We start from the raw sequence: 16,818 nt of genomic DNA on the forward strand, positions 1-16,818 counted from the left end.
ATGACCTTTTTATATTTACAAGCACCTCAAATTTGTAATCCTCTCCGTAATAAATTAGTATATAACCGTTTTATGGAGAACACGAGAAAATATATAACAAATTATTGTTAATAATAATTTGTTTTTCTTTTTACTATGCATAAAAAACATGACTCATTAGTTTATCATTAAAAAATAAAATCAATACCAGACGAATAATTTTCAATGGGCATTTCTAGAATGCTTACGGTTACGTGACAGCAACGGCACATATAAAGCGTAAAACTTACGTTCTTTATCACAATAATGTTACATCACTTTCTTACATACCTACTAAATAATAAATACTGTGTAAGAAATAGCTGTTGAAAATGAGACAAACGATCTAGGTACCTGTCTCTGTTTCTCCCAAAGACAAAATGCAATCATTATCATATATCTCCCTCACAATTGTGGTGGTCGCCGTTCCGTAGCCGTAGGAATTATAAAACCGGCTGCGCCACTTTTATTTTCCTCGCAGTTTGGTCGTAGTTCAGCAACAGTCGGCGCGCTTCTATGCCATATCTCCCTTTATTTCGGTTTGTTGTTGAACCTGAACGATTTGTAGTCGAAAGGTTGGTCAAGCTCAAGGTATTATTATTTTTATTATACCTACATATGAAACTTCAGAGTAATTTATATTCTGAAACCCACACTGTTAGAAAGCGCATAAAATGGTTTAGTAGTCGCTTTTATTGTGCAGTATCTCATTTCAAGTTATTTAATCGTAAACTTAACCGAAGCTTGTATCGACAGCAGCCATTGCCGCTACTAAAATCCGCCCGTTAACTATTCTTCGGCATAATCCATAACTACCCTTTGCGTATAAAGGATCACAATAAATATCTTTTAACGAGGGAAAAGAAAGAGGAGGTGTGTTGCATCAAAAGATGGTGAAAGAGGTCGTCTCCTACAACGCAATTTAATTTTTTTATAAATGTAGCGTATAAACTAGAAAAATTTACCGCATTTTTTATAGGAAAGGAACGAAGCAACCGCATGCGTTCCGTTTCACGTTTCGCGAGCCTGGGGTTGCTTCGTTCCTATCCCATAATTCGTGGCTCGGTTCGCGATTTCTTTAGTTTAGCATGCTGATGACAGAACTTTTAGATATTATAAAAATACTCAATAGCACCCGGACAAAAAGCTTTTGACGTCACGGGACATGCGCGACGGTAGGTACTGCATCACTGACATTCGAATTATGAATTGCACACGTTTTAGCAATGATAAAGCTTTTAACTTATAATCATTTTTGGAGATATCGAAAATAATACATTTAAATATAACACATTTTCATCAAAATAAAAATAAAATAGGTAACTACCTCTTTGTCTTTATTTAAATTTTTAAACTTAGACGTTGCCTATTTGTTTACCATTGGTCAGTAATTATATTATGTAGCTTTTATCGGTGACCGGATAAATCATCACATTTTTAAAAAGTTATATAAAGTCATAGAAAGTGATGAAACAAAAACTTTATTAACTGGATTAAGTAGGTTAGGTTATGTTAGGTTTAAATTTTTCATCGTTTCTAATGACTTTATATCACTTTTTAAAGGTGTGTTGAATTTTCAGTGTGTTGAGTTATCATGGAACCCTTTTATCAATGGTGGCATCAGAAAACTGGGTGAAAATACGTTTTATTTAAGGGGTGTTTGCACAACTGAGGGATAAGTAAAAAACGTGTGAAATATTTAAAGAATTTTTTTCTATTTCTGTGCGTCTCACGGGTATTCATATAAACAAAGTTATTGATTTTAATAACGCTGTGGCAAATCAAAATTCACACAATTTAAATCGTTGTAAAAAAATGTTATTCTTCATTGTAAAAACAATCATTTTTTTTATTTAAAGAAGGCCGTATTTGAATCATCATCTACTTCTGTTTTCGAAATTAATTTAATCATTATTGTGCATTCTCTTCACTTGTACATAATTTTCAAGGAATCGCAATTCCTATCCTCCGTGTCCGCTAATAAGCGAAGCCATTTAATGGTTTAGTGACTTTACTCCCAGCTGGAGTGGCATTTAATAATAGAAAACGTTTTGCAACATGACCAATATGGACATTAATTTCACTGCGAATCAAAATTGTTCACTGGGAAACTGTTTTAAGATTGACAAAGGGTATCCTATAAGCAGGTAACACTGTAAATCAGTGGCGGTTCGTGCGATTTGGCAGGGAAGGCGCAGCCTTTCTCCTCTTTCTCTTTTTCCCATTATCCTCTAAAATAGGGGGAAAATATATACATGCATCCAAAATATAGTATAAATTTTAATTTAAATCATTTCATTTTATATTCACGAAGAAAAATGAGTATTGCTGATTTATTAAAATCCTTTTCAAAGGTTGGTAACAGGCCGTTTCCTAATAAACTAATAGTTCTTTTATAATATATTGGAACACGCGTTCATGTAGCTGCGTTTATCTTGCTAGTATATAATGACAAAATGCGAAAATAATATCATTATTTTGAACACATACGACCGTTCCGACATCGCCATAACACATTCGTGTTTTACTGATAGTTTATTAAGAAATCTTTCAATTCATTCGTTAAAGGTCTATGCAGACCCGTTAAATACGGATAATTTAAAGAAATTTTTAGTAAATTATAATAATAAATATATCTGTAAGTTTTCTCCGTGTGCCTTAAAGGTGCTTCAATTTAAATATTTAATTATTAATATTTGCGAATTTCACCAGGAATGGTATTATTTTATTTAACTCATCACACCAGTGTATTGCGGACGACCACATCTGGTTTTCCGCTGGCCGCGCCGAGTTACTACACAATGCAGTAAAATAGTGCGCTAGTGACGCAGATATACGTTCCGCCTCAGTGAGCCGTCGATTTTATGCCGGCGGAGGAGAGAGGAGAAGTCACATAAAATCGAAACGAACGATAGCCGACATGGTCGTGCGTAGTTTAGTATGAGGCACGCCTCAAAAAACGAATAGGTACTTAAATGTACGATTAGCTCTAGCGGTCTAGCAACCAAGTTTTGTTTAGTTTTGTGATTATTTGTGATAGTACATGGCAGTACCTACGTACAGTACGTAGTTTTTTCTAGGTATAGTTACTTGTAGGTATACATAGTACTTACTTAAAAAATATTGTTAGTGCCTTTCCACTTTTCCTTAACCCTCAAACCGAAACTGATGTAAAGAACAAAACCAATTCAAATGTGTTGCCAAAATGATGTCTTGTTGAATTATGAACGTTTTATTCGCATGCCAGTGGCAACAAAAACTACGCACTTCATTCACCGTAGGTAGGTATTATCAGTTAGCACTACACCTAATGGAGAACACAACATTCAAATAATGATACATAAAAACACTAACAAACAAAAATAAAGATTTCTAGGTCATATTCATGACCCAGAAATCATTGATTTCCAGATGGAAAACTTTCCAAAATACAGACGGATGCCCCCTATCATATAAGAACTCGGTTGGTAAATGTTGATTCCCGGCACATTTGCTTGGTTAGCTTATTTTCAGAATATATTTATTATATTTACGAGGTTTTTGCACCGCATCTGTGTTATGTGTGGTATTATGTTTCGTACAGACGTAATAAAAATTGCGCGAGCCGAGCCACGAATTACGGGAAAGGGGCAAAGCAACCGCAAGCCGAGTTTTGCACCATTACAGTTTCTTCGTGCCTTTCCCAAAGTCGTGGTTAAGCTCGGCCGTCGGGATTTTACAAAAATTATTGTTTTAAATTTATTATTTTTTTATTAAAACATCTTAAAATGTTTTAGTTCATTAAAAAAAAAAACATTTATTTAAGGCTCCCATACAAGTTAGGAGGCCTTGTGATCTAGGAGGCCTTGGTTGGGCTTGCGTGTTTAAACGCACCTTTATACCTTTTTACCTAATAATAAATTAGAGCTTGCTAGTATAAGTGTTATTTTGTAATGAAACCACAAAATCAAAAACACTTTTAATTAACACCTTAGAATATACATCGCAGATACGCAATACTCAACCTAAAACTTCCAGTAACAAAAAAAATGGCAAAAGCTCTTAAAAAACATTTCCTCGGCAGTTTTATTAACCAGTAAAACAATATTTTTAGGAACTATGTAACTTTTGTATATCTTTTTTTAATGCATTTATAAAATATTTATTCAATTGACTGTGTCTATTTTTAAATATATGTAAACTCTTCATTGAACTCTCATTTAAAATCGTAATCTTATGTAAAAAAATCCTTTTAATTGCATAATGTTGTCTTTCCCGAAGTTAGTTTTATTAAAATCATTAGCAATAATGAACGAGTATTTATGCTCGTACATAATTAGTTGTCACTTATCATCGCTTTTAAAATGTAATCGTTTATCGTGAAATAAAACAATTTTTATAAGCTTCTGATGTACTTACCTACCTACGCGAAAACATATTAAAATATGTTTAGTTTATTAATACTTTTAAACTTTACAGCCGTTTTTTTAAAAAGTATGTACTTTTTAAGAAAACCTTGTAAGAAGTAGTGATTAATTGAGTTGACCCTGATAGGAGAATTAAGTCTCTAGCAAAACCCATAAAATGTGTTTACCTTCACGGATACGCTGATAAAGTATCTTTCGATCAACCTTTTGTTAGTTTAAGAAACGCTGTCTAATATTTATTTATGTTCAAACTTGGTTACTTATTCATATCTATGAAACAATTTTGTTTTTGATTTCACAATATTTTTTATTTTTGTTTTGTGTTTGTTTTTGATTGCAAAATTTTTATAAAACTTCTTCTTTCTAAAACAATCGTAGGTACTATATATATTTTTATGTCTAGTTTAAAAATGTCATATTTTATGTTTAAATTTCGCGTATCGTTCTATTTTTGAAAACCTCTTTTTAAATTTTTATACTTAAACCATATAGATGTTATAATCTACTATAATACCCACAGGCTTTGCCTTTGTGGTATTATTTACTACGTAGGTACTGCAATGTATTTTTTTATAACTATTCCAATGCTGTATTAAAACTTATAACAATCTTATCATAAACGTGGCTTGATTCGATCATTCCCATTTTTCTATTAAATATAATTAATTTGTTTGAAAAAATGATAAATAAATAAAACAAAACGGGGCTTGAAAAATATAATTAAACAAAATGTTTTAAAACTTTACTGAAATTGCCTAATAAACAAAACTCATAAAATAATGGATTATAACGTAATTCTCATTTTGATTTGATCTCCGTTCTCTGATCTCTGATCCAGATTTACAGCCCTAAATAATAAGAACCAGGGTGGCAGGAATGAGGGAAAGGATCAATATTATCATGGAATCTCGTCAGAGTGAAGGTTCTATTATCGAAGCACATTGTAGAAAGATATTGACCCCAAGAATCTTCAATCCGATTGATCAATAACTTTACATTTTACTAAAAAATCAATATTTCATTGAAAAAACATTTACACACAATTTTTTGTCTGTCACTTTACGAATTTTAAACTAGCCACTGATAAAAAAATTAAGAACATATATATATTTTTTTAAACACATCCTTTTCGCATTTTATTATTTGCCAGTCGAGTGGAACTTTAAAAGGAGTAAGTGCTAAATATAACATTTTAAAATCCTCAATAAAATATCTATAAATATAAATCTTTACCAGTGTGGACCGGCCTTAACGAAATTTATTGAGGTAGGTTAATCTTTACGAGCGAGTGCGGTTGTCAAATTTTATTCCGCCTGGATTTTTCTCGCAGTTGGGGTAGGTCCACTGTAAGCGACCTGAATTAATAAAAAATACTTTTTTAATTTCAAAAAAATTCTAGTCGGGTAGTTTTTTGAATTTTCTAATAGTTTGCTCATTTGTAAAAATACAAAACTATAGCGAAAAAATAAAAAAAACAAAAAAAAACCGAAACAAAATCAAAATAGATACTTTTTACAATTTTATTTTTTACAAAATATTTGTGTGGGAAAAATTAATTAATTAATGTGCAAAATACAGACAAGTTAACCTACCTTTGATCCCTTATTAGTATAATAATAGGGATCAAAGGTAGTTACAAGTATATGTACCTACCAATTATACCTAAATCATCGAAAGTTTGACTTTTTTAAAACGGGAATTACTTCTAGTTGGACAGTAAGAACATTTTAAAAATGTATATTATCTTGTACTGATATAGAAATTTCAAAACTAATTTTTAATGATTTTGGTAAGGAACTTATGCCCTCTTCTATTTTTTTAAGGACCACAACAATCACATTATACTGAAATATTTATTTTTAAATATTTCATGCATAGTAAATAATTCATACACGAACTTGAACAAATGACAAAAAACAGTAAAATTTTTAAGAAATGTAGCATTAATTATTGAAAAATTAACTTTTATAGCTTTAATTTTGCGTTTTTATAGCTAAATAGGATAACGTCAAGGAATGGGAGTCGGCAAGAGGGGAAAAACAATTAAATTAGCAAAATCACTTGAAACATGTTTATTGTATTATTGATTGAAACTCAACATGGCACATGTTTCTACAGTAGAGTGTGTCATGTTAGTTCTACGATCTGTCAATACAAGATTATAGCGACTAAAAAATCTTTTTTATAATCGCTAAAAACACCATTTATTGCTTTAATTCGCGAAAATATCGTAAATGCTATGAATGGGTGTCTCTAGTCATAGAGCATTTACGTATGTCTTAAAATCCACGCAAATACGTTTCTAAATTATTTTATTAGAATTGCCATCTACGATTTAGGATCAACACTGTTGATTAAATACATCTACAGATAGGTATGATTTAAACCTCTCTTCAACGTTGGTGCCAACAATAATTATTTAAATCTCGCTTCAACGTTGGTGCCAACAATAATTTAAATCTCGCTTCAACGTTGGCGCCAACAATAATTTACTTCTGTATTTTCGTGACACGTGGTTGTAATTATAATATTTGGATCATTTCTACATCGTCGTTTTCGTGAGAAAATTACCTCAAGGACGCTCAACAATTAATAACTTAACATATAACTTCGATTTATTGTGACTTATAGCTAATATCAGTAGCTGGTGATTTAAAACTAAGTGTTAAATAGGGACTTAAAACTATGAATATTTTTATGATCGAGTGAGTATTTGCAAACAGACAAAAAATACTGATAAAAAATATTGCATATTTATTAACAATCTCTTCCAAATTTTCGTTATCCGGTTAAAAACGAGATTGCAGGACCTTAACGAATGAATTGTTAGGTTTCTTTCTTCGTTCAAAATACTGCTATAATATGACATTTTACAACTTTGGCTTAAAACTAGTCTAGTGCTGTCAGTAGTAATATATAAAAAAATAATATAAATAGTTGACACAAAATAAATTGTTATTACATTAAATTGGGTAGTCAAAGAGAAAGATAAATCGATCTGAGTAATTCCCTTAGGCCTTAGGCGGAGTAATGAAATACTACTGAAAAATTCTGTCATTATTCTAGATTAAAACGATAATATGAAAAGCGAAGTCTTTAGTTATATCATATTTCAATAGTTGTAGGTATAATCTATAATCATTATTTGGTGTTGTGGCATTTTAAAATTTAAAATCCTGCGGCAGTTTGAGTGAAAGCGTGTAATTTTTAAAAACACACATCGCGTAAAACTTATAATATTTTTAAAACATAATTTTGGTTGAAGAATACGCAAACGCATTAATGTAAAGATCGGGTTAATTTCCGTATACCTTTAACGTATACCTTTTCACTGTATTTAGCTTGGGTATCTTGTACCCACCTATTTAAGGAATAATAAATACCAGCCTAAACCCTCATCATGCACATTACGCAGTCCCAATATATACGAAAACCTTATGAAATTAATAAACTGTATTTTAAGATGCCTTCTTTAAATTTCTTTAGTCAGGTATAATTTGCACATTATGTAAGCATAGTGCGTGGAAAGGGTATATTTAAGATGTAATTTATGACCAAGCAATATTATAATAATTATTAATGATAAACATCTTAACGCTTTAGTTTTTTGGAGAAAACTGTGAAAGAAAATTATTATCAAATGGATAATAACTCTTTAAGATTTTTTGATTTTTTGGTTTTCTAGCAATAAAATAGCACATCATTATTCTAATAACTCTAGGGGGTTAAAATGTTTTGGTTTATTAGCATATTAAAATAGCACATCATTCTTCTAATAACTCTAAGGGGTTAAGATGTTTTGAAATTGCTAGCAACATTACATTAATTATTTTTGTTATTTGTTTTTGGGGTGTTATGCCGTGTTGCGCTAACTCCTTCTTTAGCCAACGTTTCGGACAGCATTGCAGTGTCCATCATCAGGGCAGATGTGTTATTAATTATACTTATTTCTCGTCTTAAATTACACCTTTCACCAAAAAGAAAACAATGTGAATCGATGCATTTCATCGGTTTACAATTTTACTTGTATAAAAGATAAATCAAGCATACACGATTATACACATTAATTTTACATATAGGTACCTAATCTAATACGACTAATCCTACTATTTCAACTGCTGAAGCTGTGAAGAACATCTTGAATCAGATAATAAGAAGCAGAAATTTGTTTGGTCGTTTAAACAGCAAAAATGCTTGGTGAGCTCTGCAATCATGAAATTTCGCACATATCTTTTTGTCTGCATTTTCAGCCTTTAAAGTTGAATACATTATTTTATATGGAACTTTATATTACTACGTACATAATTTTCTATGGAAATTACAATATTTTTTTAACGGGTTTTAATATTTTATAACATGAATTAAGAAGTTGTTAAACATTTATTTGAATACCTCTTAAAGACGACTTGCTGAGTATTTGCACTAAAATTGAAAGTATTTGCACTAAAATTGAAAGTATTTGCATTAAAATTGAAAGTATTTGCATGAAAATTGATAACACAGTGAACTAATCGAAAGACTCACATTTTATGGAATATTCATAGATTTTGATAATATTACTTTACAGATATAATTTAATACGTTTTGTTTAGTGTAATATTATCAAGTACGACTTGCCAGCTCTGAGACGTGGTGTAAATCAAATAGTTTATTATTCACGGATTATAAACACTTTTTATGTAACAGGGTCTATAACTTGCAAATCGGTAATTCAATCTTAGTGCCACTTTTAACCATATCGGTCGAAAGGAAAGCCAAAGTGTAATTTATCCTATAATATGACATCGGGCGAACATTAATGAAAGGGTGTAATAATAAAATAATAATCTGAACTATAAACATTTAACTTCTTTTGTTTGTTTAATATGTCTCACAAACAAACAACTCACGAACGATGACCTCTGGCGTCATGAAACATGTACTTATTACTACAAATATAGGATCTCTTTTACTCCATGCAACTGTTTTCAGCTTGCGAATTTAATTTGAAATTTTCCGGCTTCCAAGAATTAAGACAAGACGTAATTTTAAAAAAAATACATATCATTAATAATGAAAGAGTGTTATCTGATTTACGGTTATATATTTGATATTTCATAGCGCCATATCTGATAATCGAGATGATGTTTCGAGAAGAGAGTTGATCTAACCTCGAAATATAAGAAAGAAAACGAAGTGCAAATTCCAAACCGCGATAACTTATAATTCGAGTGTTTTGGGTTTCAAGCAAGTAGACAAACAGATTTTATAGATGAGATAAGATATCTCGTTACCCATTGGAAAACAAATCTTGGAAATTGAATCAAATAGTTACAATAAGTCATTAATTCTATACGTACGAGTCTATACGTAATTCTATACGTGCGTGTCGCCAGTTCTGCACTATTTATACCACAACCATATTATTAGACCCACAGCCAATGTATCAATTCTCTACCAGTGCTTAGACAATACCAGGCTGCAAACATGCGGTCACACTAAATATAAAAGCTCAGATTCACCCCTACCTGTACAAAAGCACAGCTTTTCTAGAGACTCGGGAAATCATAGATACAAAAATACATTATATACTATAAGAATGAAATACTATACATATTTTTTGCGCCACACCTGGTTTTGAACGACAGATTCTAGAGTCAAGGAGCTTACCAGATGCCATGGTGTAAGATAATATTCCATAGATAGAGTAAGATAGTTAGGTTAACTAATTATTACTTTTAGCAATACTATGAGTACCAAAGTTTTAAAAGAAAAGGACTCCACTAAGTCACTATTATGGAATAAATTATTAATAATTTTCTCATGTAGTTGAACCCTTTGTGGGATATACATTATTATAATATTTTTTTAAGTTTAAGCTTTTAATACCACTTTATTGTATATATTTTTAAACTATAAAACCAACCGGTTTCGCTTCACCCTGAAGATTCAAAAGGGTTTCATAAAAAAAATTAATAGGGTTATTTAAACACGAATAAATCATGAATTTCAACTTAGAATATGCTGTATCCATGTCTTTCAGTCGTGTTATGTTATAAGGTTTAGAGTTTTGGTTAGGAATGAAAGTGCATATTTTTCAAGTATTTGAGTAGAATTAATTCAATACTGGAAAATAAATATTTTGTACTTGTTATACTAGACCGTAGATCATTACGTCAATTGTTAATAATTGTTTGAAAGCGTCATTCAGGTATAACTAAGTGGATAATGCTCGTGAAGTCCATATGTCCTTCCGTTGCATTGTCACTGTGCCAACTATTTATCTCAATGTATGAATGCACCATTGTCCTGCACTACGTCTATGCTCCAAGCTACCAACCAATCTAAGAACATAGTGTTTCTATTATCTGCGGCATATGTGCTACCAACAAAACGTGTGCAACTCCACTTCGCCCGATCATTATTTTCAAGTTAAGGATCATTGGAAGTCGCGAAGAAGCTTTGGAATAAATACAAATGGCACATGAAGATCTTATCTATTGAGACTAGATTCACATTCAAAATAAAAGACAACATTTAATTTAGTCCAGTCAGTGGGGGATAAAAAAGGGCTCCACCTTGCAAAAGGTTAGGTAGTAGCGATTTTCACATATGTTGTTAAGATTGGGACTCCAAAGAAAAAAAAAAGTTTTCGACCTTGGGGGGGTCGAGCTCGATCCACCATCTTGGATTGAAGGGGCCAAAATTTGATTTTTTCAAAATAATTATGAAGTGGTTGATTTTACAATCAAATTGTCGAAGGCAAACTTAAAGACAACTAAATTACCTACATTTTTTGTGGAGAGTTTTTTTTTGTAAATCTAATAGATAACGAGTTACAGCGGTTGAAAGAAGAAAATTTTTACAAAAAATTGTAAAACCCCAGTTTTCTTTATAAATTTTGTACGAACATATTACACAATATCATTGTAACGTATTTCTACGTTACAATATACTTATATAGCATCATCCGTGTGCTCGATGACGTTGATTTGTTATAGTGGGATCCTAGTCTACAGCTGACTTGGCAACACTGATTGAGTCCTGGTTACAGGACGTTGCCTGGATGCTCATGTCTGCAAATGTTCTTTTCGGTGAAACAATGCCAGTTCAAGTTTCACAAGAACGATTTTTAGCCAATGAAAATAAAAAACTCCGTCTGATTTCGATGCTTACAAAGCAATTTATACAGGATGATTTTACAGTTAAGCAGGCTGAAGAAGATGCTGATGAGTTGATTGTCAATACTGCGATTTCCTTGTGTTCATTATATGACGCTGTTTTCATTATTGGCGAAGACGTTGATCTCCTAGTTCTGCTGACAGCATTAGCACCACCTAAAAGTAGTATATATCTTCGCAAACCCGGGAGAGGCAAAACTTTTGAAAGACTGTATTCTGCGAATAGTGTGAAATACAAAGAGGCGGCTGAGAATATTCTGTTTCTTCATGCCTTTAGCGGCTGCGATACAACATCGTCCTTCTTCAACCAAGGAAAAACAAAATTTTGTTCGCTTGTGCAAAACGACACAAGACTCAATGCTATGATAGGAATCTTCAAACAACATGATGCAACACCAGAAGACATAGCAGTTGCAGGAACACGCTTTCTTGTTGCTTGTACGGGGGTGACATGGATAAGGAAACCTTGGAAGAAGTCCGCTACAAACGTTTCGCAAAGTCGACAGCAAAAAGCAAATTCAATCTTGCCTCTTTGCCACCAACGAACGACGCTGCACGGTACCATGCATTTAGAACGTACCATCAAGTCCAAAAATGGTATGGAATCCAAAAAAATCCAGAAACTGGGGCTGGAAACGTGACACCAACGGGCTTGTTCCAGTACGAATGACAAAGAAACCAGCACCCGAGACTTTATTAAAATTTATTTCATGCAATTATTGTAAAAAAGGATGCGGCGTTGCATGTAGCTACATGAAAGCTGGATTGAAGTGTTCTATTGTATGTGGGTGCTGTAATGGTCATACATGCCGAAATTCGCCAGAGGTTCACATCGATGTCGAGGACGAAGAAGAAGAGATTTTGTCAATGGAAGCCCAGAATCTCAGTATCACAGGCAATGAGTTAGATGATGACATTGATGACGAAGACTGTAATTAAGTAACATAATTTATAGTAACATAATTCATAGTAATGTAATATAATTTCGAAATCTACCATCGCTGGTATATCTGTGGAGTAGACCTACTGGGGATACCACAATAAAAAAATGCACCATGTTCCCCACCTCATGGTGGTGTGGAAATGAATTAACAAAATTATTATAATTATGTAATGAATAACCCGAAAAAATTTACAAGTTAAGAATTTCATCATTTTTCAGAAAAATATTCACATTTCCGCCACTGTAACTCGTTACCTATTAGACTTACAAAAAAAAACTTTCAACAAAAAATGTAGGTAATTTAGTTGTCTTTAAGTTTGCTTTCGACAATTTGGTTGTAAAAACGACCACTTCACAATTATTTTGAAAAAAACAAATTTTGGCACCTTCAATCCAAGATGGCGGGTCGAGCTCGACCCTCCCAAGGTCGAAAACTTTTTTTTTTCCTTAGAGTCCCAATCTTAACAACATATATCAAAATCGCTACTACCTAACCTTTTGCAAGGTAAAACTACCCACTGACTGGACTAATTGTAAATAAGTAAATTTTGTATCTATAACAACTGAGTTGATTTTTGTTTTATAAAATAGTCCACTTTCGTTCAATTAACTAACTAACTAACCATCACGCCATTTCCCCGCAGGGATGGGCAGAGAGGACGGACCGCTAAACAACTCGGTCTTGGCACACACTCCTTGCCTCATTCACATTCATACATACTGTTCTATTGTTCTGACTCTTGACACGGCCCGACTCAAGTATCTGATTCACTTGGTCGTGCCATGTCTTCCTCGGGCGTCCCCGACTTCTGATACCATTCACATTTGCATCGTATATTCTCCTTACACTCCTTTCTTCGCTCATTCGCTCTACATGCCCAAACCATCTAAGCGTCCCTTTCTTGATCTTACTCATTACGCTTACATCAGGCTTGCACTCTTTGCGGATCTCCACATTTCTCACACGATCATACATGGTTTTACCACACATGGGATTTTACCTCAGGGATCTCATTTCAACAGCATTCAATCTACTTTCATCCTTTCTTTGCCAGTTCCATGCCTCACTTCCATACATCAAGGTAGGTACCAGCACTCCATTGTGGACTGCTAACTTCGCTTCTTTGGACAATTTATTTTATATCAGAAACAGCAAGCGGCGTGTCGTCTGTAAATTAATTATTTTATCACCACTTTTTATTGAATTCATCTTTCAATGGTCGAAAAATTAACTAGGAAAACAGTAATCGTCATTACCATCGGGGCTACAATCCTCGATAGTCCTGACTGCCTCTTTGAAATGCTTTTACTTCCGGCTCTCTTTTCGGTATTGGCCCCCTCACTGTACCACCATCTAATTGTATGCCCTCAAATAAACGTTCGTCCTGCAAGCTATAATATCTTCCATCCTCTACCTATTTCTATGTCAATTACGTAGAAAATTATGATAACTGGTAAATAAGCTAACCTAATCTATCACTCATTCTTTGTTATTTTTATTCCTCTAGTAAATAGTCATCAAAAAAGCTGAATTGGTCATATAAACTTTTATGTTGACAGATGAAGTTGTCTCTGCATAAATCCCTTTGTTGAATTTTAATTCTCATAAAGTTGTGAAAAATAATGATTTACAACTTACGTTGAAATCTTCGCTAGGTATTTGCTTTGAAATTTCCAACATTCTGTTCCTTGTCCCCTGTGAATAAATTTATACTTGCCACTTAATAAGCGATCACATTCAAATAAAATATTCGTCTCTTGAGCGTAATTATTTATTTGTTCATAATAATAATAATTTTCATCAACTCTGTATCTCTGAATAGCACTGGTTTTACTTTTTCAAATATTTACTTTAGCATTCAACTCGAATTGCATAATGAAGGATGTATTGGATAAATGCAATGGTAGCATTGATTTAATCTATAATGGAACATAAACAGGGTGACCCCTATGACCACTGGCCACTGGTCAGGGTGGACATCTTCTGCCAGTACCACTGGGTACCTACTTAGCTAAGTCGATGGCATACACGGGATCGTGACCGCAGTCTGCATTGTTTGCTTTAAATAAATACCAGTCAACGCATGGAGTTCAGAATGCGGAGGAAGTCACTAATAGTGGAAATTTATGTCGTGTATAGTTTTTTTGGGAAAAATCTTTACTGGATTAATTAAAGTTAACCAAAATATTTCCTCGTTCTTTAATGTAATGTAATAATTGTTATTACCTACATCAATCGTTTTAGCTATATTTAACTTCTTACTTCCTCTAATTGTCGGCGTTGATGTGAATATCTACATTATCACAATTTTCTTTCCCTTGTATTATTCGAGTCTAGGATAAGGTGCCCCCTTCGAGTGCTACTTTAGGGGAATCAATCCATCGCAGGCTCAACCTCTCCTCACACAGCATTAAGTAATATAAAAAAATACAGTGTGTGGCAAGCCTACGCACGACGGAAGTGAAACTTTTAGTATTCTCCTCTCTCTCTTTTCATTTCATATTATTATTATTCAGAATGCTGTACATTATAGTTTTAAAAAGCATAAATTTATTTATAGGCGTGCTGTTAACAAATGAACGTTTAACTAGATTCCTAATATTGACATATTTATAGGTAGCATGTGATAAAAAAAAATTAAAAGTTATAAAAATATGGGATTCGAAGCCGGGTCCTGCATAACGAGTATCGAACGCTCTGCCTCTAGACCACGTGGAGAGGTATTTCGCGCGACGAGAACCGCGTATAACGTGTACTCCTCAATTGACTTTTAACGTGTAAATTTTCGTTTCCAAACACGGAAAATGAATAATATCACATAACTTCTCGTTAACGCTTTATATAGGGTCGAATAAAAGATATATCGGCAGTGTAAAGTCATATCTGTCGTTTTTAAAAATATTTCCGTATATTTTTCCGTATATTAATTAATAATGGATGTGTTTTTTACTAAAAAAACTTGTCGCGCACGTCTGTGAGAGTAATTTATCGCGTTATCGGCCTTGATTAGTAATTTTAATGATTCAAAATAAAAATAATTAATCAAAATACCGAGCGACTCTACCGGCTCGATTTTTGAGCTATATTTCGATAAAAATATCATATAGGTACCGACTGTTAATTCTAGCCAATTACTCGAGTGAACACCTGCCGGTCTAGAGTCTCACTAAATGGATTTAGACGTTTCGGGAGACTATCGGTTAAAATTAACAAATTTATGTAATTTAAAAAAAAATTATTTAAAAAAATGTAGATATTTTCTTATATGTATGCCTGGCAAAGTCGCAGCACGAGAGCATTTTATCACTTTTCCTCGTATTAAAAAAATCATAAAAAGAAGAAAAAATTAGTTAAAGCGGGGATCGAACCTCGGTTCTTCACGACGACAATCGGGCGCTCTGCCTCTAGACCACAAAGCTGAGTTTGGAGAGTGACCTAAACTAGGTATATAATATTAGCTAGGCTCCTATAACGAAATAATCCCCGTTTTTCGTGACGGTCATGAGTCGGTTTTAATCCGGTCCTTGAAAATGCATAACGCGCGTAAAGAAGCTTCACTTCAAAAAATAATTAAATATTTATTTATTTATGCGGTATCACTATTGCTAAAATGCATTACGTTGAATAAACGAAAAATAAAAGGCGACTTTATTTCCTTTAGTAGTTGACACAATTAATTATTGTCGAATTCCCGAAGTTGATATTAAATAAAGAAAAATCTACATGTTTCGTACCGCTTATTTTATTAAAAAACATCAATAAATAAAATTGCTTTTCGGCATTCTAGATTTTGCCATCCACTTTGATTTTTAAAAATTTAAAAATTCTTAGCAAAATTTCGTCAGAAACACACCCAGAGTTCATTCTTCTTACATAGTTATCGCATTTTAATATTTAGGAGAGTGATAAAACCATTTTTTAATTCATTGAATTGACTAAAAACCTATGCACATATGCCCGTATATGAAAAGTCGTAATTCGTAATCCATTAATGTTATTATCACGATAGTTGTTAATAACCAATATATCTTTGTAAAAAACTGCCAAACGGGCTTTTATAATATCATAATATGTATGATATTTGATGCTTTTGCAGATTTTCCTGTTCATGTTCCTACCATTAGAAGAAGGTCCCTGGTATGTATTATTGTAACAATCGTACTACGGTTTCATAGTACAATTCTGTTACATACCACTAGTAACTCGTACGCAATGCTAGCTGATGTTTTTCATTTGCCTCTATCGAAATATAAATCTGTACTGATGTTTACATTTGCTTTACATTGACAT

The sequence above is a fragment of the Hesperophylax consimilis genome, chromosome 16 (genome assembly GCF_061612785.1).
Source record: "Hesperophylax consimilis isolate HC1 chromosome 16, BYU_Hcon_1.0, whole genome shotgun sequence".
Lineage (NCBI taxonomy): Eukaryota > Metazoa > Arthropoda > Insecta > Trichoptera > Limnephilidae > Hesperophylax > Hesperophylax consimilis.